We start from the raw sequence: 21,758 nt of genomic DNA on the forward strand, positions 1-21,758 counted from the left end.
ACTTGACTGTTATGTGGCTTCCTTCATAGCACAATTGGTAAAGAATCCACCTGCAATGCAGGAGACCTGGGTTCAATCCCTGGGTTGGGAAGATCCCCTGGAGAAGGGAAAGGATACCCACTCTAGTATTCTGGCCTGGAGAATTCCATGGACTATACAGTCCATGGGGTCGCAAAGAGTTGGACATGACTGAAGGACTTTCACTCACCAATGCGTTTGTAGTGTGGCAGAGCTGTAAGTAAGGATTATTTCCCCAAACTCGCAATCTAAGTCTTTTCTCACCAGGGCTTGTATATTTTGAGGTGGTTAAAAATCTATTCCTTTTGAGAGAAGGCTGTCGGTGGAACATTTGTTTTGATGGCAGAGGAAAAGAATGTGGCTTTGAGATTCTAAAAGAATTCTCTAGAACTTTGGCTTGGTAGGAACTTTATGGGCTCATGACATCTTAATGCCTATGATGGAAGAATATCTTCTATTAAATACAGAATTTATCCTATGTTTGGAATTTCTTACTTATTAGATGCCTGAATAATTTAGTATGGGACTAAGTAGGTATTCCAGATGGATACTTCAACTTTTATTTCTGAAAAGAATTTTTCTGATTGTAAATATCAAACGTTTATAATAAAAAATTTCAAGCAGTAGAGAAATGTATGCTGTAGTAAATGAAAGTCCACCTAAGTCCAGCCTTCCAAGATAACTATGGATAGTCTCATGCATATTATTTCAGGATTTTTTCCTGTGTATATACAAATCTTTATTCCCCCTGAAAGTTGTGTGTATAGTATAATTCCACATGTTTTATTCACTTGGTTGTTATGTCATAGCTATTTTTTCATATCTGCAATACAGATCTACTTAATTTAAAAAAACTGAATAATTTTGTGTTACATTTAATCATATAATGGAATTCCAGTTGAGCTATTTCAAATCCTGAAAGATGATACTGTGAAAGTGTTGCACTTGATATACCAACAAATTTGGAAAACTCTGCAGTGGCCACAGGACTGGAAAAGGTCAGTTTTAATTCCAATCCCAAAGAAAGGCAATGCCAAAGAATGGTCAAACTACTGCATAATTGCACTCATCTCACACGCTAGTAAAGTAATGCTCAAAATTCTCCATCCAGGCTTCAGTAGTATGTGAACTGTGAACTTCCAGATGTTCAAGCTAGTTTTAGAAAAGGCAGAGGAACCAGAGATCAAACTGCCAACATCCGCTGGATCATTGAAAAAGCAAGAGAGTTCCAGAAAAATATTTATTTCTGCTTTATTGACTATGCCAAAGTCTTTGACTGTGTGGATCACAATAAACTGTGGAAAATTCTGAAAGAGATGGGAATACCAGACCACCTGATCTGACTCTTGAGAAACCTGTGTGCAGGTCAGGAAGCAACAGTTAGAACTGGACATGGAACAACAGATTGGTTCCAAATAGGAAAAGGAGTACGTCAAGGTTGTATATTGTCACCCTGTTTATTTAACTTCTATGCAGAGTACATCATGAGAAACGCTGGACTGGAAGAAACACAAGCTGGAATCAAGATTGCCGGGAGAAATATCAATAACCTTAGATATGCAGATGACACCACCCTTATGGCAGAAAGTGAAGAGGAACTAAAGAGCCTCTTGATGAAAGTGAGAGGAGAGTGAAAAAGTTGGCTTAAAGCTCAACATTCAGAAAATGAAGATCATGACATCCGGTCCCACCACTTCATGGGAAATAGATGGGGAAACAGTGTCAGACTATTTTTTGGGGGCTCCAAAGCACTGCAGAAGGTGACTGTAGCCATGAAATTAAAAGACGCTTACTCCTTGAAAGGAAAGTTATGACCAACCTAGATAGCATATTGAAAAGCAGAGACATCACTTTGCCAACACAGGCTCGTCTAGTCAAGGTTATGGTTTTTCCTGTGGTCATGTATGGATGTGAGAGTTGGACTGTGAAGAAGGCTGAGCACTGAAGAATTGATGCTTTTCAACTGTGGTGTTGGAGAAGACTCTTGAGAGTCCCTTGGACTGCAAGGAGATCCAACCAGTCCATCCTAAAGGAGATCAGCCCTGGGTGTCTTTGGAAGGACTGATGCTGAAGCTGAAACTCCAGTACTTTGGCCACCTCATGCGAAGAGTTGACTCATTGGAAAAGACCCTGATGCTGGGAGGGATTGGGGGCAGGAGGAGAAGGGGACGACAAAGGATAAGATGGCTGGATGACATCACTGACTCGATGGACATGAGTTTGAGTGAACTCCAGGAGTTAGTGATGGACAGGGAGGGCTGGTGTGCTGTGATTCATGGAGTCGAAAAGAGTCAGACATGACTGAGTGACTGACCTGAACTGAACTGAATCCCAGGGTGGCAAACTTTGACCCACAGGCCAAATCTTGCCCCCACCCCCCCGACTCCATTCATGTTTTATTGGAACTTAGCCATCCTCATTTGTTTGTGTATTATCTGTGGCTACTTTACCCCTAAAAAGGCAGAGTTGAGTTGCTGCAACTGAAACTGTATTGCTGCAAATTTGGAAGTATTTCCTATGTAGACCTTTACAGAAAAGATTTGCCAAGTTCTGATTTAACCAATCATCTTTTAGTTAGAAGTATAGATTGTTTTTCATTTTGTGCTGTAAAAAATACATTTGTAAATCTGTGTGTATTCATTATTTTCTTTAGGGTGAATTGTAATAAGAAGGACTGCAGAGTTATACCTTAAATTTTATAATGATTGGGATCTAGGTAACAAGTTCTTATCCCAAGTGATGCCCTGTAAAAACCAATTGATTAATTTTTATTAGAGTATAGTTGCTTTACAATGTTTTGTTAGCTACTGCTGCAGAGCAAAATGAACCAACTGTACATATGCATGTATTCCCCGCACCACCCGCCCCCTCCCGCCGCCCCGGTCATTTAGGACACCACAGTGTAAAACCCAATTCTTAAAGATGTAGTTGGTACAATCTGGCAGACCCGAATGTACATTTTGGTTTTATAATTAGTAGCTGTGTGATTGCATAGATTCTTTTTTTTTTTTTTTAGTATATAGTGCAAGTGAAGTCGCTCAGTCATGTCCAACCCTTAGCGACCCCATGGACTGCAGCCTACCAGGCTCCTCCATCCATGGGATTTTCCAGGCAAGAGTACTGGAGTGGGGTGCCACTGCCTTCTCCATTTAGTATATAAGTGGGACTTAAAAAATATTTATTTTTTAATTGAAGGATAATTACTTTACAGAATTTTGTTGTTTTCTGTCAAACATCAACATGAGCACAAGCAACAGAAATCAATTCTAGCTAATTGAAGGAAAGAGGTTTATTGGCTGTCGTACAGTGCAAGGTTAACTCAGTAGAGCCAGGCTGCTGAAGCTTTGCTCCTTTCAATACAAATCTGTCTTCAGAAAGGCTGCCCTTGACTGGTTCCTGGAAGATAACTACTCTGAGTCCTTGGAAGATCCTGCCTGAAGAGAGTATTTTTGTACTTCTGAGGCCTTGGGTCACGCTGTATCAGTTCATCCGGATAGTTAATGCCAACAACGTGACTTACAGTGAATAGCATTTCTGTTTGCCTGAAGACTTGGGCTGCATCGTATTACTTTGACCCTCTGTGGGTCTGCAGACTCAGTAGCTCAGGTCAGGTGTTGCATGCCTATATGACTGACCCTTGTAAAAACTCTAGACACCACCGCCATTTCCTTGGTGACCTTCCCTGGCTGGTACAGTCACCTGCACTGGGAGGAGAGTTAAGCATTGCCCTTGCAACTCAACTGTGAAAAATTAACGAAGAGCTTGCCACTGTTTTCCCCTCGACTCCACTCTGTGTGCCTCTTTCCCTTGCTGATTTTATTTAATCTACATCTTTTGCTGTAATAAACCATAACCATGAATATAACAGGTTTTCTGAGTTCTGTGAGTTCTTCTGGCAAATCCTCAAAACTGGGGGTGGCCTTGGGGGCCCCTGACTTAGATACATGTAATGAGTAGCTCATGTGTGCATCATGTGTGTAATGAGAAGGCTAGAGAGAGAGGCTTAGTGTTAAGACAGAACCTGGACAAAAAGCATGGTTCACTATACTTGTCAGGCCAGGACCATTGGAGTGACCAGGGTCTACCATTTCTGTGTTTTTGGCACCCTACTAAAGAGTAATGTTCCAGGAGAATTCCAGCTTAGGGTATGTGCTGCCTATCCCATCTTGCTGTACTGGTGATGTGAGGAAGGATCTGAGTTTGTAAAACTCTTAAGACTTTGACTGCTATTGTGGGAAAACATCTAACTCAGCAAATACTTATTATTTATTATCTACTATTCTAGGCAGTGGGAATATGTTGAAGAACAAGAAAATGTCCTTGCCCTCAGGGTGCTTACATTCTGCAAAAGGTAAGTCTTCAAAAGGGTATTGACATGTATTTATGAAGCAGTGATGGATGCTGGATAGCCAAAAAATAGCAACTGTCCACTTCAGTGTTCAGAGGACTCAACCTTTCTAAGTTTATTTTCTGTAAAATGGGTATAAGAATGTTTAGACTGTTGTATCAATCCTATGAAACTATCTTTATCCTTGGCACACAGAAAACACTCAATAAGTGGTTTTTAAAGAAGTATTCATTTTTGGTTGTGCTGGGTCTTCATTGCTGCATGTGGGCTTTCTCTGTTTGCAAAGAATAGGGGCTGCTCTCTAGTTGTGGTGTGTGGGCTTCTCATTGTGGTGGCTTCTATTGTTGCAGAGCATAGTTTCTAGGGTGCATGGGCTCGGCAGCTGAGGCACATAAGCTCAGTTGTGGCTTGCGGACCCTACTAGAGCTCAGGCTTAGTAGTTCTGGCACGCAGGCTTAATTGCTCCTCGGCATGTGGAATCTTCCCCAACCAGTGATAGAACCCATGTCCCCTGCATTGGCAGATGGATTCTTATTCCCTGTACCACCAGGGAAGTCCTGAATGGTGCTTACTGTTGTGTCTAAGAGTGGGAGTTTTGAATTTTGAAGTCAAGCTGCCAGGGTTCAAATTCCACCTGCTTATTAGTTCTTAATCTTACGCAAGTTACTGAATTTCTCTGAGTAGGAATATCTTCATATATGTGCAATAGAAGGCAATGGCACCCCACTCCAGTACTCTTGCCTGGAAAACCTCATGGACGGAGGAGCCTGGTAGGCTGCAGTCCATGGGGTCACTGGGAGTCAGGCACGACTGAGTGACTTACTTTCACTTTTCACTTTCATGCATTGGAGAAGGAAATGGCAACTCCAGTGTTCTTGCCTGGAGAATCCCAGGGACAGTGGAGCCTGGTGGGCTGCCGTCTCTGGGGTCGCACAGAGTCGGACACGACTGAAGCAACTTAGCAGCAGCAGCAGCAGCAGCGGTTGCATGGGGCTTACACTTGGTTTAGTGCCCTGCTGCTGCTGCCTTGAAGTTATTGATTATTTTTGAACACAGGGTCCTGCGTTTTCATATTGCACAGGGCCCTGCAATTATCTAGTTGGTCCTATTGCTGAACTTTGATGTCCTTGTGCAAAATGGAGATAATAATACATACCATGTTATTTCTCAACAGTCTCATTTTAAACTCTTGGTTTCAAAGTTTTTATCCTTTACGTTTGTCTCCTTTTCAGATATAGTATTATCACATTGTGCTCATATGAGTCCATTTCATTTGTTTTATAGAAAGAAAGCCAACTCAATTTCCTACAGGAAAGTGAAATCTTAGTAAGTTCCAAGCATACACAATCTCATGCTTTGCAATGACAACTCATGCACTGAATGTTTCAACATCTTTCACAGACGACCCAGTGTTTTTATATGAGGATATTGTTGCATTTAAAACTGAAGATATTAGAAAATGTAGAACGATTCATTAACTTGTATAATAGGAATATAGTCAGCCCTTGAAGATTGGTGCTTTGATGTAGAGTAGGGTATGAAAGCAAACTTCAGTCCTGTTAAATGCCCTCTTAGAACTAATTCTTGTAATTTAGGTGCCTGCGGTCTAGGACAGAGAGAAATAAAGAACCTGCCCCACTGTACTGGAGAAAGTAAATTTGAATGAAAGATTGGAAAGGAATAAACCCTTTCGGAGTGCTTCAAGCACAATAACATAGCTGTCTTTTTAAACAGAGTACTTGTATTTAATTTTCACCCATCAACAGGTAGGAAGAGAAGTGAAGAAAAGTGAAAATAGCTTGATGGATCAACAGAGGCCTATTGAGGCAGTAAGAGGTTGGACGTAAGCTTATGTTCAAATCCGAGCAATTTAAAAATTTTCATATTTGGATTTCTGTCCTCAACACTAGAAAATTAAGTGTTGGGTGTGAAATCCAATACCATTTGGAGTCTCAGCCAAATGACTCTAAGAGCTTAGAGGCATCTAAATATGCCACTAAGGGCGAGGGTGTGTGTGTGTGTGTGGAGTGTGTGTGGTGGTGTGTTTAGGTGGGAATTGCTTGAGAATGCCTCAGCATGGGGGAAGCACACTTCAGATTTGCTTCTCTGGCGTTTCTGTGAAGGCCCTTGTGCAAATGGACCAGGAGATTGCAATTTGGCAAACAGGGTCTGTTTCACTTCAGCGAGAAACTGAATTTGAAACTTAGAAAAAAACTTCAAAAAACTCGTTTAAAAACTACCAGTGGAAGCATAGTCTGTAAAAAAAAAATAAAAAAATAAAAGATAAAAACATTGAGTTAAAAAATGAAATGACTAAAATTCACTGGATGAAAAATACTCCTCCCACCTTGATGACTACGTGACTAGGGATGAAGAAAGAGCACACACACGGCCAACATAGGCAGGCTCTACGTGCCAGGGAGTGAGGGGGTGTGAGTGTGAAAATGGTGGATCCTCCTCCAACGAAGGGCTTTTAATTTTGCAGTTAATAGAATGTCTCCTTTATTTTGCACCTAATTGAAGCTCAGAATGCTCCCTCTACTTGAACAAATAAGAGGAAACGAGCAGTTGGCATGGGGTTCAGGGATGGGAGTGTGAGAAGAGCTTGAGGTTTTAAAATTCATTGTTCGCTAGTTCATGTTCGTGGGCTAAAAGCTTCTCTTTGGACCTCAAAGGTCAACAGTGTATTAATGCTCTACTATCATAATTATTATAAATAGTTATGTTTTGCCACTTTGACTATGCCACTTTGTAAAATTACTTCTGAAAACAGTTTTTCTTCTGTGTCTCCACCCCCACCGTGACCCCCTGCCCCTTGCCAGAATGGCAGAAGGGAATTATTGGTGTTGAATCATGAAGGGAACTGGGAGGTTACAATGGAGGGTCCAGTGGAGGGTGGGGACACAGGCCACACACACTGCGTGTATTGGGGAAGGGTTGAGCCAAGAGTTAGACAATATTAATGGTTTCATTTCCTGCCATGGGAACGTGATTGGATTTCAATTTGGAAGGTGTAGGGTTGAATCTGAGATTCAGTTGTACTGCTTAGAATGTGAGTGACAGAGCTTTTTTGTGTGTTCATGTAAGGTACGTATATGTTAGATTTTTATTCAAGGGTTCCAGAGATAATGATGTAACTTGAATCTGTGCCTTGGAGTTGGTCAGAATGTTAGAAAGAATTTCAGCTGGATTCTACAGCTTATATAGAGACTCAGGCTGGTAGAATAGTGTTGTTCATTTGCCAAATTGTGTGCTTTTGAACTGTGGTGTTGGAGAAGGCTCTTGAGAGTCACTTGGACTGCAAGGAGATCCAACCAGTCCATCCTAAATGAGATCAGTCTTGAGTGTTCCTTGGAAGGACTGATGTTGAAGCTGAAACTCCAATACTTTGGCCACCTGATGCGAAGAACTGACTCATTTGAAAAGACCCTGATGCTGGGAAAGATTGAAGGAAGGAGGAGAAGGGGGCGACAGGATTAGATGGTTGGATGGCATCACTGACTCAATGAAGATGAGTTTGAATAGACTCCGGGAGTTGGTGACGGACAGGGAGGCCTGGTGTGCTGTGGTCTGTGGGGTCTCGAAGAGTCGGACATGATCGAGCAACTGAACTGAACTGTCTGACTCTTTGTGACCCCATTGACTGTAGCATGCCAGGCCAGGGAGAATAGTCTAGATTTTAGATTTAACAACTTCTGTATTTTTTTTTTTTATTAAGTTCAAGAGAGGGATGAAAGGCTGATGGTAAGAGTGCAGACCTTGGCAAAACAACTTCTTTAGATGTTGCTAAAGAAGAAGATGCTGCTGCTGCGACCCCATAGACGGCAGCCCACCAGGTTCCCCCATCCCTGGAATTCTCCAGGCAAGAACACTGGAGTGGGTTGCCATTTCCTTCTCCAGAAGAAGATGCTAGTAACCTTATAATTGGAAGATTTTGGGGAAAGTCATAGACTTGAGGATGAAATCTAAAAATAGAATGCCTCCTACAGTACAGAAAGAGGGATTTTATATTTTTCACATTAATGAAATATTCTTGCATAAGAATGTAACTTCTGTTGTAATTAGGCAAATAGGCTGCTTACTTCGCATGTTTTATTCCAGGCATTTGTTAAATTCCAGCCATGCTAGAATTTTTCCTACTTGGTTTTGGCATTGAATGAGCAGAGATGTCTTTATACTCAATGTTTCAAACATGATGGTGTCATCCAAGCGTGAACTAAGACATACTATCATAGTTGGCTAATTTATACTGTTACCCATAAGGACAGTCTTGCAGCCACAGAGATTTAGGTGTTTGAAAGTCACTCAATGACATTTATGTGTATGCTGTATGCTTAGTTCCTCAGTCACATCTGACTCTTTGCAACCTAATGGACTGTAGCTCACTAGACTCCTCTGTCCATGGGATTTCCCAGGCAAGAATACTGGAGTGGGTTGTCATTTCCTTCTCCAGGGGAATATTCCCTACCCAGGGACTAAACCCATATGTCCTGGGTCTTCTGCATTGGCAAGCTGATTCTTTACCACTGAATCACCTAGCAAGCCCCCTCAATGACCTTGATCATCAAAATGAAAACATTTCAACCATCTTTTCCTTCTAACCGGTCTTTGATTGATTCTCACCAATGCCAAGATTTTTCTTTTTACCTTGTCTCTATCCTTGATAGATTGGGTGATATTTTGACTTTTGAAGGAGGAAGACACAGTGCATTCCAAGCAGATGAAAAGCACCAGCAAAAGCACATAGGCAAGGAGATGTGGGGGATGGGTGAGTTACCCAGGGTGTCTGGAGATGTGACATTTTAGTGGGGAATAAGGAGATGAGGGGTGAGGTTAGAAAGAGAACATTGTAAGATGGCAGCACAAGATAGATTGAGGTCAGATTGCATGGGCCGTTAAAGGCCTGTGATCTGTGATTTCAAAAAGTGAGTCTGGTGGCAATGTGGAAGCAGCGTTAAAGAGGATGAAGTACAGTAAGGTCAGAAAACCAATTATGGTGTTGCCTGATGAAAGAGAGTGAGGCCAACTCTGCCTGTGTCAGTAGGAAGAGGAGGAGATGAGAAAGTTATTTCCTTGATAGAGTTGAAAGGATTTGGTGTAAGATGGATGAGAAGGGGAAGGGGAAAGAATGAGTCAAAGGTGACCCCAACCCAGGTGGCTGGGAAGATGACCTCATGGTTTACTACTGAAATGGGGAACTTGCTGCGTGGGGGTGCTCAGGGTGGGTTGTTAGTTTCCTAGGACTGATATAACACTACAAGTGGCCTAACCTACAGAAAATTATGTCTCATAGTGCTGGAGGCGAGATGTCCAGGGTCAAAGTGTCCCAGTGTCCTTTTGAAGCCCTAGGCCTGTTCTAGACCTCTCTTCTAGCTTTTGGAAGTTCCTTGCATGCATGTTAAGTCACTTCAGTCATGTCTGACTCTTTGCGACCCTATGGGCTGTAGCCCACTAGGCTCTTCTGTCCATGGGATTCTCCAGGCAAGTATATTGGAGTGGGCTGCTGTGTCCTCCTCTGGGGGATATTCCTGACCCAGGGATCGAACCGGTGTCTTTTATGTCTCCTGCATTGGTGGGCAGGTTCTTTACCGCTGGTGCCACCTTTTGGAAATTCCTTGGCATGTGGCACCATTAGTCCAGTCTTCACCTGGTGGTGTTCCTGTGTGCATATCTGTGTCCAGACTTCCACTTTTAATAAGGACACTGGTGATACTGGATTAGGGTCCTGCACCACTGCAGTATGACCTCACCTTAACTAATTCCATCTGTAGTGAGCCTGTTTCTCAATAATGTCACATTAGAGGTACTGGGGGTTTGGACTTCAACATATGAATTTTCAGAGGAACACAAATCAGTTCACAAAAGTAGAGTAGGGGAGGCAAGAATGACTAGCTTTAGGTTCCTGTGGGTCCAATGTCAGCAGGTTGGTAGAAATTGGGATATGAACTGACCTCATAGAGTTTAGTTATCACTACCTATAGGGAAGGCTTCCCAGGTGGCTCAGTGGTAAAGAATCTGCCTGTCAATACAGGAGACGCAGGAGATGCCAGTTCTATCTCTGGTTAGGATGAAATGGCAATCCACTCCAGTATTCTTGCCTGGAAAACCCCATTGACAGAGGAGCCTGGTGGGCTCCAGTCCATAGGGTTGCAAAGAGTTGGATATGCCTGAGCACATATGCATGCTACACCCTTAGGGAATACTCGTGTATTGGGGAATTTTCTACAGAGTGTTTTCTAGCTACAGGAGTGAAATCATTTGCTTGGAGGAGAAGAAAAAGAGGAGGAATATAATTTCTTTGCGTCCTTCCTTATGAGCTAGGCTTCCTGCCCAGTGTGTGGAGAGCTGCTCTCATTTAGTCCTCGTGGAAACTGAAGCCCACAGTCACACAAAAGGAGGATGGCAAGGCTAAGATCTGCACCCAGGTTTATTTGATGTTAGGGCTTCCCTGGTGGCTCAGATGGTAAAGAATCTATCTGCAGTGCAGGAGACCCAATTTCCATCCCCGAGTCAGGAAGATCCCCTGGAGAAGGGAATGGCTACCCACTCCAGTATTCTTGCCTGGAGAATTCCATGGACAGAGGATCCTGGAGGGCTACAGTCCATGGAGTTGCAAAGAGTCAGACACAACTGAGTGACTAACACTTTCGCTTACTTACTGCTTTATTTGATGTCACTAAAAGATGCTGAGTGCTCCTGGGGAGAGAGTCTTAGACAAGGAACTCAGAGGAACAAGTAAGGGCAGCAGTGGGAGCCAGTGAAGGGGAAGGAAGAGAGCAAACGAGAGTTAGGAAAGAAAGCCACTGGGAATTCAAACTAGAGTGTGAAGGAGCAGGGAGAGGCACTGTGTTGACTGTCTTTAGGCAGGCTAAGGACCTACAAGTGTCTCTCTGGTTTAGTGCCCTCTCTGCTCTTTGAACATCCATTTGATTAAGAAGTAAAATTAGAACAAATTTTCATCCACAATGATTACAGGCAACAAATTCACTGTAAAAAAGGAATTACTGTCAGTTTCATTCTAAGTTTTCCCCAGTCAGTGTGCTGTTGGGGGAGAAATACCAGTTCTGATAAATTGCTCTCTCGATGTGTATACATCTGCCTCGTGTTGGCTTTGGAGGCTAATTTTATTCTGCAGTTCTGAGCCTTGGGACCTGACGCTAAGGTTGGGGGTGGCTACATGCTTTCCCTATGTCTGTACCTCTGTTATGGCTGCTAAGAAATGCTTTTTGGTTATACCAACCTGTGGAGGGATCTAATGAGAACATTTTTAGAGGCTAGATGGAGGCATTTTAGGACATATGAGGCTAGTAGTTGAAAAATAAGCACTTTCTGGCTTGTTGCCCATACCTGCTTTATATTCACTTCAAAGAAAAAAATTTTTCATTAAAAACAAAGCAGTTAAAATGTCAAGGTGCCCATTCTCTCTTTTCAGGCTCTCCTTTTTACATTACAAAACAAGTGGATTGAGTGAAGCAGAAACTGCTGCTAAATAAAGCCTTTTCTTGGCGTTCCTTGGAGAAATCAAGTCCAAGACCAGTGGTGAAAGGTGATTGTACTATATCCACTACACAGACTATTTCTTCTAATTATCAGCATGAATGTAATTACTTACAAGCATCTCAGGCTCCTATGATCATGTCCCTCAGAGCATTTCATCTTTAATGATTTTCCTTGATAGAAAGCCAGTTGGAAGCATTTGTTGCATAACATTGCTCAACCAGAAAGAAAAATACGTACTTCTCAGAAGAAAGATCTGTATGCTTTCTTCTCAATGGTACTTATATTCTGCCGGAATTTGATTAGGAGCTATCCTGGCACAAAGATTGCTAATGACCGAGTCAAATAACTTACACAGATTAAACAATTTCTTTGAAAAAAAATAATGTAGTATGACATTCCTTTTCCAAGAATCTTGAAGTTCAGAATGGTAAGCACTTAATGGTGAATTGTTAAATCCTTTAACTTCTGAGGATAGAGAATACAGTGGGGACAGGTTTCTTGAGGGAGTCTGTAAAGTCTTAGGTGAGATAGTTTTAAGGGAAGAAATTTCTGGTCTAGGGGTGAGACTAAAGTGTAAACTCATGATAGTTTAGGGTTTTTAAAGCTGTCAGTGACATTAGAGCTTACCTATTCCCCCTCCTTCAGTAAATGAGCAAACTAGCCAGATAAATTACAGTCCAAGTGCTTGGTAACTTTCTCCCTGTAACAGTCTTGTTGGCATCACAACTAGTTGCCAGGCCTCAAATGCCTCCCCAGTATTCTTTCCACTGTCCTTTCTTTCTCTAGGATTAGAAAGAAGTGACAAAAGACTTCATTTATCTGGCATTGCCAAGAAACACATTTTTTGTCTTATATATTTCTGGGTAAGTTTATTTCTTAAGCATCACTTAAAAGCGTTTTATGGAAATGGTCATCTTAAGGGGTTTCCCTGGTGGCTCAGGCGGTAAAGAATCCACCTGCAGTGTGGGAGAACCAAGAGATATGGGTTTGATCCCTGAGTCGGGAAGATTCCATGGAGAAGGGCATGGGAAGCCACTCCAGTATTCTTGCCTGGAGAATCCCATGGACAGAGCCTGGTGGGCTACAATCCATGGGGTCGCAAAGAGTCAGGCAGGTCAACTTAAAGAGCGTGCTGAATACAACTTAGCCTTTCCTTGAGGAAGTGGTGTCATCATCACAGGCATTAATTATTGTACCATGGCTGAATCAAACCCATGGTTGCCCTCTAGAGTAGCAGTCCCCAACCTTTCTGGTACCAGGGACTGATCTCATAGAAGTCAATTTTTCCATGGACTGGGGTTGTGGGGGGTGGTTTCAGGGTGATTCAAGGACATTATATTTGTTGTGCACTTTATTTCTAACCTAATGCTGCTGCTGATCTCATGGGGTACCAGTCTGTGGCCCAGAGATTGGGGACCCTTGCTCTAGAGGAAGTGGGAACGATTGATGTCATAATTGGATGGGATGGGATAGTACTGATTGAAAGGACTACTTGTTCTATGGCGGTGACTCAGTTGCTTCTACTGACCCTTACATCCATGTCCTTGTCCCCATGTTGCCGTCTAGTACACATGTCCACTTGCCAACATGTTCTCCTAGGCTGCTGGTGCTCCTTGCACCTGAAGCCTCTCCTGCAGAACAAAATGCAACATTATGTGATCATTATATGGTTAAAGATTTTAGGTTTCTTTTTTTGCCTAAAAACTGAGTCCAATAAAATTAAACACAATTCGTAACACCTATAATCTTGTGCATTCTTTGTTATCTGGTGATTTAAGAAAGTGATATTTGATGTTTTCACCAAACACAGTCTTAGTAGAAGGATTTAATTGTTGAAAACAATGTGCTTACACAGGGGCCCATTGTTTCTGTAAGTAAATTCCGATTTCTGGTTCAGTATCTCTCCTTCTTTCTTGCCTCCAGATTGTCCCCTGATTTGGAGGGAAGTTTTATGCTTAGATGCTGTTTTTCTTTTCCTCTCCAGTTTTATTGAGAAATAATTGACATACATCACTGTGTAAGTCTAAGGTGTACAGCACAATGGTTTGATTTATATATATTGTGGAATGATTATAATCAGTGGTTCTTAAACTTCAGCCTATACCAAGTTCAACCTGGAGGTCTTATTAGACCAGATCACTGAGGTCCACTCCTAGAGTCAGATAAGGAAGACCTAGGGTGGACTCTGAGGCTCTGTAGTATTAACAAGTTATAGGGGATGCTCTTGCTTCCAGTCTGAGAATCACACTTTGACAGCCACTGAGGAAATCATCATTCTCCAGAAAGATCTATTCTCTGATCAAGAGGATTGATCAGAGGATTTGCAGATTCTCTGATCAAAAGGATCTATTCTCTAATCAAGAGGATAGATCAAGAGGATTTGAGACTCTCTGTGACATTGTCCAGAGCTGCTTTTGTGTTCCTGGGATCTGCCATGTTGAGACTCTGGTCAATGATTTCTAATATCAGAGAATAGCATCAGCTCTCCTACCTGTTGGCTGTTGTTCAGTCACTCAGTCATGTCTGACTCTTTGTGACCCCATGGACTGCAGCACACCGGGCTTCTCTGTCCTTCACCATCTCCCAGAGCTTGCTCAAACTCATGTCCATTGAATCGGTGAACCATCTTGTGCTCTGTTGTCCCCTTCTCCTCCTGCCCTCAATCTTTCTCAGCATCAGGGTCTTTTTCAGTGAGTGGACTCTTTGCATCAGGTAGCCAAAATATTGGAGCTTCAGCATCAGTTTTTCCAATGAGTATTCAGGGTTGATTTCCTTTAGGATTGACTGGTTTGATCTCTCTTGGTTTGGCAATATTTAAAATACATACTTTTGCTGATGTCTTTAGTAGCAAATGGGCTTTATTTGCTTTCCTCTTCCACAACATGCATTATTTATTAATAGTTGGAGTTTTTATATATACCCTTCTGGAATTTCTTGAGTAACTTTCAAAACTGAAGCCAAATAGACCCCTGAGATTCACTTTTCTATCCTCAGTCACGGAGAACTTGAATACCTAGCTCACAGATCTCATTTTAACTCTAGCAATGTTAATATCTGTTTGTCTATGTGTCTCTCTTCTGCCTTACTTACACGTGTGTGTAAATGTGTATCTGTATATACTTAGATACAGACACACACATACACGGGCTCTGAATAGGAATTTAGGCTGATACTACCTAATGACATCATCCTTGGAAACTTCAGCATCTGCATTATCAACTCTGCCAACCCTCCGAGTTCAGCACATCTTATGGAAGCACCAGCCCCAGCCCTCTTGACTGCAGTGAGAGTTCTTAGCTCTGGACAGTGGTACTTGTCTCTCCATCTCCCCACTCCCAACCTGCCCTCTGACTTCCCCTCACTTTTTTGTTTACTCGTGATGAGCCTATCCTAGGAGGATGTGTGGCGAAATAGAAAGGATACTGGCTTTGGAGTGAGATGCACACAGGTTGAAATCCTTTCCAGCTGCGTAACCTTGGGTCTTTACATCTGTTGTGTGGGGCTGATACCTACATTACAGGGTTGTTGAGAGGGTTAAATTTGATGATGTGTGTAAACACTTAGCCCATCTGCACATGGCTGATGATTAGCTCCTGAGAACTCATTACTCTAGATACTTCATATGCTAACAAGGTGAGTCACTCCTCAGTCTTACCTGTCACTCAGATTGGCACTGCCACTAAGGGCTTCAATCTGAAGCCCTCTCTAGAACCACCATATATCATGGGGAGGCACGATGGTCTGGGGATGCTGGAATCACAACAGTGGGAGGAGAGAAGAGGATGGCAGAGTCCTAAGTCGCTGAGAGCTCATCCCTGCATCTCACCGCTTTGTAAGAATCAAAGGGTCAGTGCCCCCTGCAGCTCAATGTCCCTAGAACTGCACATTCTGCTCCTCTGTTGCTCTCCATTGTTATCGTTGTGACCTTTGCTGCTCTGTATTGTCACAGTTTACTAGGTCTCTTCTTGGCAAATTTGCATTCCTTCACTCTTCCTTCAATCTTATCTTCTCTATTTTTCTACTTTAAATCCTATGTTCCAACCAAACACTGGAATCCTATGAGCCATCCACCAAACAACCAAATCCTATGAGCCATCCACCACTTCCTGGTTTGTTACCTTTTTTCATAGCATACATTTCTTTCTAATCTAATATGTTATTTATTTTGGTTTTCTTGTGTCTCCCTTACCAGGATATAAGCTCCTTGAAGTCAGAGACATTTGTTTGTCGACCCACCCTTGCACTTAGACTAGTGCCTGGCCATAGAATATGTTCAATAAATATTTGTTGAGTGAATTCCTGCCTTTCCTTTATGCTTCTTTACACAGTGGCTCCTTAGGGTCACCCTAATTTCTGATTAATTATGACGAGGAAGAAGTAAATCAGAAACTTGATAGCATTGTCTTCAGGTCTAAGCTTTGATCTCCTGGGATGAAGACCAAAGAATCACAGGGATCACCCTGCCGGCAAGAGTCTGGCTGACTCTGCAGCCCTCCCTTGGGTGTGACCTGCCTCATATGATGGGGTGCTCTCCAGCTGTTGGTGCTGGTCTGTGTGTGCCCCTGGGTGGGAGGTGTTGGACTGCTGGCCACCTTACTGGGGCTTTGTCCCATTAAGACACTGTCTGTCTCTTCCTGTTGGGCTTGTGGCTACAATGCCTCAGGCCCTAGCACATTCCTGTTCTAACAACATTAAGTTCTCTTCAGGGCAGACCAACTGGTTCCAGGGATGGAAAGGCTAGGGAGGTAGAAATCAGAAGGTGAGAGTCTCAGTTCCAGCTGCATGTCTGGCACTTCAGACAAATCAATTACTTCAAAAACTGTTTTTGAAGAGCTTATAATGTGCAGATGGGGTATATAGAAACTGTAAAGATGGTTTTGTTCTCTAAGAGGTTCTGATCTAGTTGGAAAGACAAGATACACACACAGTCATTCATTTTATCTTTAAAATATTTCTCCGATGTGTTCACCTCTTCCCATCCTCACAATCTGCACCCTCGTCCTCTCCATAACCACACTGTGCACCCAATTGTAGGTATCATCTGCTCTTGCCTGAGTAACTACAGCTTTCCACCTGTTCCCACCAACTCTAATCTTGTCCCTTCTGACTGTTCTCTCACAGAATAGTTACCCTTTAAAAAGTTAATATCTCAATCAAACCACAATGCTCTCCTACTTAGAGATTTTTGCCAGACACCTTACCTTGACTTATTTGGACTTGCTGGTCTTCTTCTGCCCACCTCTCCTTTCTCATCTCATGATCCTCTCTTCTTACCAACCATAACATAACTTCTTCTGATCTCTTGGACCTGAGATATCTTTCCCACCTGGGGCCTGTGCATGTGTCATTGGTCTGCCTGGAATTCTCTGTGTCCCCACCATCCACCAGGTTCTGGTCTTCACATGGCCAGCTCCTTCTCATCTCTGAAGTTTCAGCTAAAAAGGAATCACTTTACAGGCCTTCTCTAAATCAAATTTCCCTGGTCATCCCATTGCAGGGCATTTTCTGTTTCCTTCAAAGACCTTATCTCAGATTGTAGGGATTGCTTATTTATTCATCTCCATCACTGGATTGTATGCTCCCTGAAGTCAGGGACGGTGCCTTCTTCAATGTTCTGTCCTTATAAACCTCAATACCAAAAAAAAAAACAAAAAAAAAAACCTCAATACCCACTCAGCACAGTCCCAGATATACTGCAAGCCTTCAAAAAACATTTTTACATGAAACAAGTAATGGCTAATAGCTGAGCATGCTGCCCCATAGGATGGCACTATAACTATATGAATTGTTGAATCAGTGAAAGATTGGATTAATATGGTAATTGTGCTCTGTGCCAGTTATCTTCAGGATCAGTTCAGTTCAGTTGCTCAGTCGTGTCCGACTCTGCGACCCCATGAATTGCAGCACACCAGGCTTCCCTGACCATCACCAACTCCCGGAGTTTACTCAAACTCATGTCCATTGAGTCGGTGATGCCATCCAGCCATCTCATCCTTTGTCGTCCCCTTCTCCTCCTGCCCCCAATCCCTCCCAGCATCAGAGTCTTTTCCAATGAGTCAACTCTTCACGTGAGGTGGCCAAAGTACTGGAGCTTCAGCTTTAGCATCATTTCCTCCAAAGAACATCCAGGGCTGATCTCCTTCAGAATGGACTGGTTGGATCTCCTTGAAGTCCAAGGGACTCTCAGGAGTCTTCTCCAACACCACTTTATATAATTAAATACATTAAAAGATCATTAGAAACCTTAAAACTATGCACAATCCTAAAATCAGTTTAAGTTGTGTATTTGCCATGTTGGATATATTTAGGTCAGTCAGGCTGGCGAGTGATCAAGAACTCATATTAATGTCTTAGCACACTTGCTTCATTTAAAATTGGTATTGCCAAAGTGATCTTGAGAAAGAAGAATGGAACTGGAGGAATCAACCTACCTGACTTCAGGCTCTACTACAAAGCCACAGTTATCAAGACAGTATGGTACTGGCACAAAGACAGAAATATTGATCAATGGAATAAAATAGAAAGCCCAGAGATAAATCCACGCACATATGGACACCTTATCTTTGACAAAGGAGGCAAGAATATACAATGGATTAAAGACAATCTCTTTAACAAGTGGTGCTGGGAAATCTGGTCAACCACTTGTAAAAGAATGAAACTAGACCACTTTCTAACACCATACACAAAAATAAACTCAAAATGGATTAAAGATCTAAATGTAAGACCAGAAACTATAAAACTCCTAGAGGAGAACATAGGCAAAACACTCTCCGACATACATCACAGCAGGATCCTCTATGACCCACCTCCCAGAATATTGGAAATAAAAGCAAAAATAAACAAATGGGACCTAATTAACCTTAAAAGCTTCTGCACATCAAAGGAAACTATTAGCAAGGTAAAAAGACAGCCTTCAGAATGGGAGAAAATAATAGCAAATGAAGCAACCAACAAACAACTAATCTCAAAAATATACAAGCAACTCCTACAGCTCAACTCCAGAAAAATAAACAACCCAATCAAAAAATGGGCCAAAGAACTAAATAGACATTTCTCCAAAGAAGACATACAGATGGCTAACAAACACATGAAAAGATGCTCAACATCACTCATTATCAGAGAAATGCAAATCAAAACCACTATGAGGTACCATTTCACACCAGTCAGAATGGCTGCCATCCAAAAGTCTACAAATAATAAATGCTGGAGAGGGTGTGGAGAAAAGGGAACCCTCTTACACTGTTGGTGGGAATGCAAACTAGTACAGTCACTATGGAGAACAGTGTGGAGATTCCTTAAAAAACTGGAAATAGAACTGCCTTATGATCCAGCAATCCCACTGCTGGGCATACACACTGAGGAAACCAGAAGGGAAAGAGACACGTGTACCCCAGTGTTCATTGCAGCACTGTTTATAATAGCCAGGACATGGAAGCAACCTAGATGTCCATCAGCAGATGAATGGCTAAGAAAGCTGTGGTACATATACACAATGGAGTATTACTCAGCCATTAAAAAGAATACATTTGAATCAGTTCTAATCAGGTGGATGAAACTGGAGCCTATTATACAGAGTGAAGTAAGCCAGAAGGAAAAACATAAATACAGTATACTAACGCATATATATGGAGTTTAGAAAGATGGTAACAATAACCCTGTGTACGAGACAGCAAAAGAGACACTGATGTATAGAACAGTCTTATGGACTCTGTGGGAGAGGGAGTGGGTGGGAAGATTTGGGAGAATGGCATTGAAACATGTAAAATATCATGTATGAAACGAGTTGCCAGTCCAGGTTCGATGCACGATACTGGATGCTTGGGGCTAGTGCACTGGGACGACCCAGAGGGATGGTATGGGGAGGGAGGAGGGAGGAGGGTTCAGGATGGGGAACACATGTATACCTGTGGCGGATTCATTTTGATATTTGGCAAAACTAATACAATTATGTAAAGTTTAAAAATAAAAATAAAATTAGGAAAAATAAAATAAAATAAAATTGGTATTGAAACTGTGATCTTGTCCTGAGAAACATCTTTTAAAAAGACAATTGCACTTGCAGGGAGATGACCCTCCTTTCCCAAAGGCCCTGCAGAGAGCTGTTCTGTTGAATCCTTTTCAGATAACCTGGGAGTTGAGGGTGGCTCTGTTATAAGTCCTTCCCTGTTAAGCATCAGATTGTAGCAGTCTTGGTGGGTGGCTGCAAAAGGCAGCTTTCTCTGTTGTGTCCACTCACAAAAGAGTTATTCTAAAACATATCCAGTGGACTGCTTAAGAAAGTACCTGCCTTATGTGGCTGTAAGTCGTCTTACAAACATGCTATGTGTAGTACTGAGCACAGTGTACATTTCTGAGAGCAGCTGCTTCTCGTTTCATCTGACCTGATATTGATTCACCATCCTTGCTGGATTCAGCGGTTTGCTCAGTGGCATCGGAACATGGGCTTGATGCCTGTTGGCAGCTCCTGCCGTCTGGGTGCCTTTCAGTTTCATCCCTTTGATTGTAGAGCAGTTTTGCATTATTGATAAATTACAGGTATGGTACTCAGAAGGAGGAAAGGGCAGCTCAGAGTGAATGGCGGTGCCCTTGGGTACGACACTCACTTGGACTCATCCATTAGACAATCCTATGTAGTAAAAGGTATGTTTATGGGATTAGTTATTAATCACAAAACAGGATAGGAGTTACTTGACTGCTAATTATAACGCTGGATGAGCACATAAAATCATCATAATAAACAATATCATCCCTGTAGGACCCTTCACATGAAATCGGTCCAGCCAGACAAATATTTATTTACATAAACATGGAATCTTAAAAAAAAAAGATCCTAAAAAACTAGCAACAATCAAATAAGCAAAATGTGTGTATAGAAGCTAATAAAAATTAGTACCCTAAAAAAAAACACTGCAAGCTATGTTTTCTGTAATTACACCAAACCCTAGAGTTTTAACCATGTAATAGTAATTTTTTCGTGTTTTTGCAGTTATTGTCCTTTTGATTTACTTAACTATGTCTAACTTGAACAAACAATGTTAAGTGGGGAAACAGATGCGATTAAATAGCCTGTAATTATGTTTTTAGTCAACTGCTACCATCACAGACTCCTCCTGCTACTCGGACCAGAAAAAAAGTGACCTAACTGATTTTACCAACTGCTTTGCCAGGCCCTGATGCAGAATAGATGGCCTTATTAAGCAATCAAAAAATCAGCCATTACAGAGGAATGGTAATCAACAGTGTTTATACAGCTCGCACACTAGCCCCACAATACACAATCAGGACCATGAATTCTGCTAATTGGGTACCTTCTGCGTCCAGAGGTGCCTGCAAAGGGAAACAAAAGGGACTTGAAAATTAGTGTTTGTAGCAATTAGTTTCTGTCTAAAGGCTTAACCCAGTTCACGGAAACCATGATTCAAACAAGGATTATTATAGCAACTCTGGTATTTAAATGTCTTCTGCCATTATTTGAGGTAGGATTTAGCTTGGCAAAAGTAATATAGATACGTCCTCTTTTTTTTTTTTTTAATTTACTTTAAATGATTTTTGTTTTAAACTTCACAAAAATCAAAACCATTAAGCCATCTGCTTTAAATTTACTGGCATTCAGTGTTTTTTTTTCCTCTTTTTTTTTAAAACCTATGATCCTGCTCAAGACCAGTTGAAAAGACTGTTAAATACATGTATTGTTGAGGAGCTTTGCTCAGAGGGATAATACAGTTGAGTTTGTTGTGCCATTATTTCTCTCAGAATGATTCATAGTTTAGTAGGAAAACATAGGGTATAATTCTTGGTGAAGGAAAAAAGAGCAGCAAGTGTTTTATTTATAAATGTATGTACAAGTTTACATTCTAAGTAATACTGCTAAAATAGTCCAGAGGGAGAATGT

General features: G+C 41.8%; 1 long non-coding RNA gene across 2 annotated transcripts in view; it reads left to right on the plus strand.

Moving 5' to 3' along the window:
- LOC138984399 (uncharacterized) overlaps positions 1–21,758 on the plus strand; it is a 355,695-nt gene that overhangs the window by 45,308 nt on the left and 288,629 nt on the right. For both annotated transcript variants that reach the window (XR_011461664.1, XR_011461663.1), the window contains exon 2: positions 4,304–4,369. This is a non-coding gene — a long non-coding RNA (uncharacterized lncRNA). The remainder of the gene's footprint in view (positions 1–4,303; positions 4,370–21,758) is intronic.

Source organism: Bos mutus, chromosome 21 (assembly GCF_027580195.1).
Source record: "Bos mutus isolate GX-2022 chromosome 21, NWIPB_WYAK_1.1, whole genome shotgun sequence".
Classification (NCBI taxonomy): Eukaryota; Metazoa; Chordata; class Mammalia; order Artiodactyla; family Bovidae; genus Bos; species Bos mutus.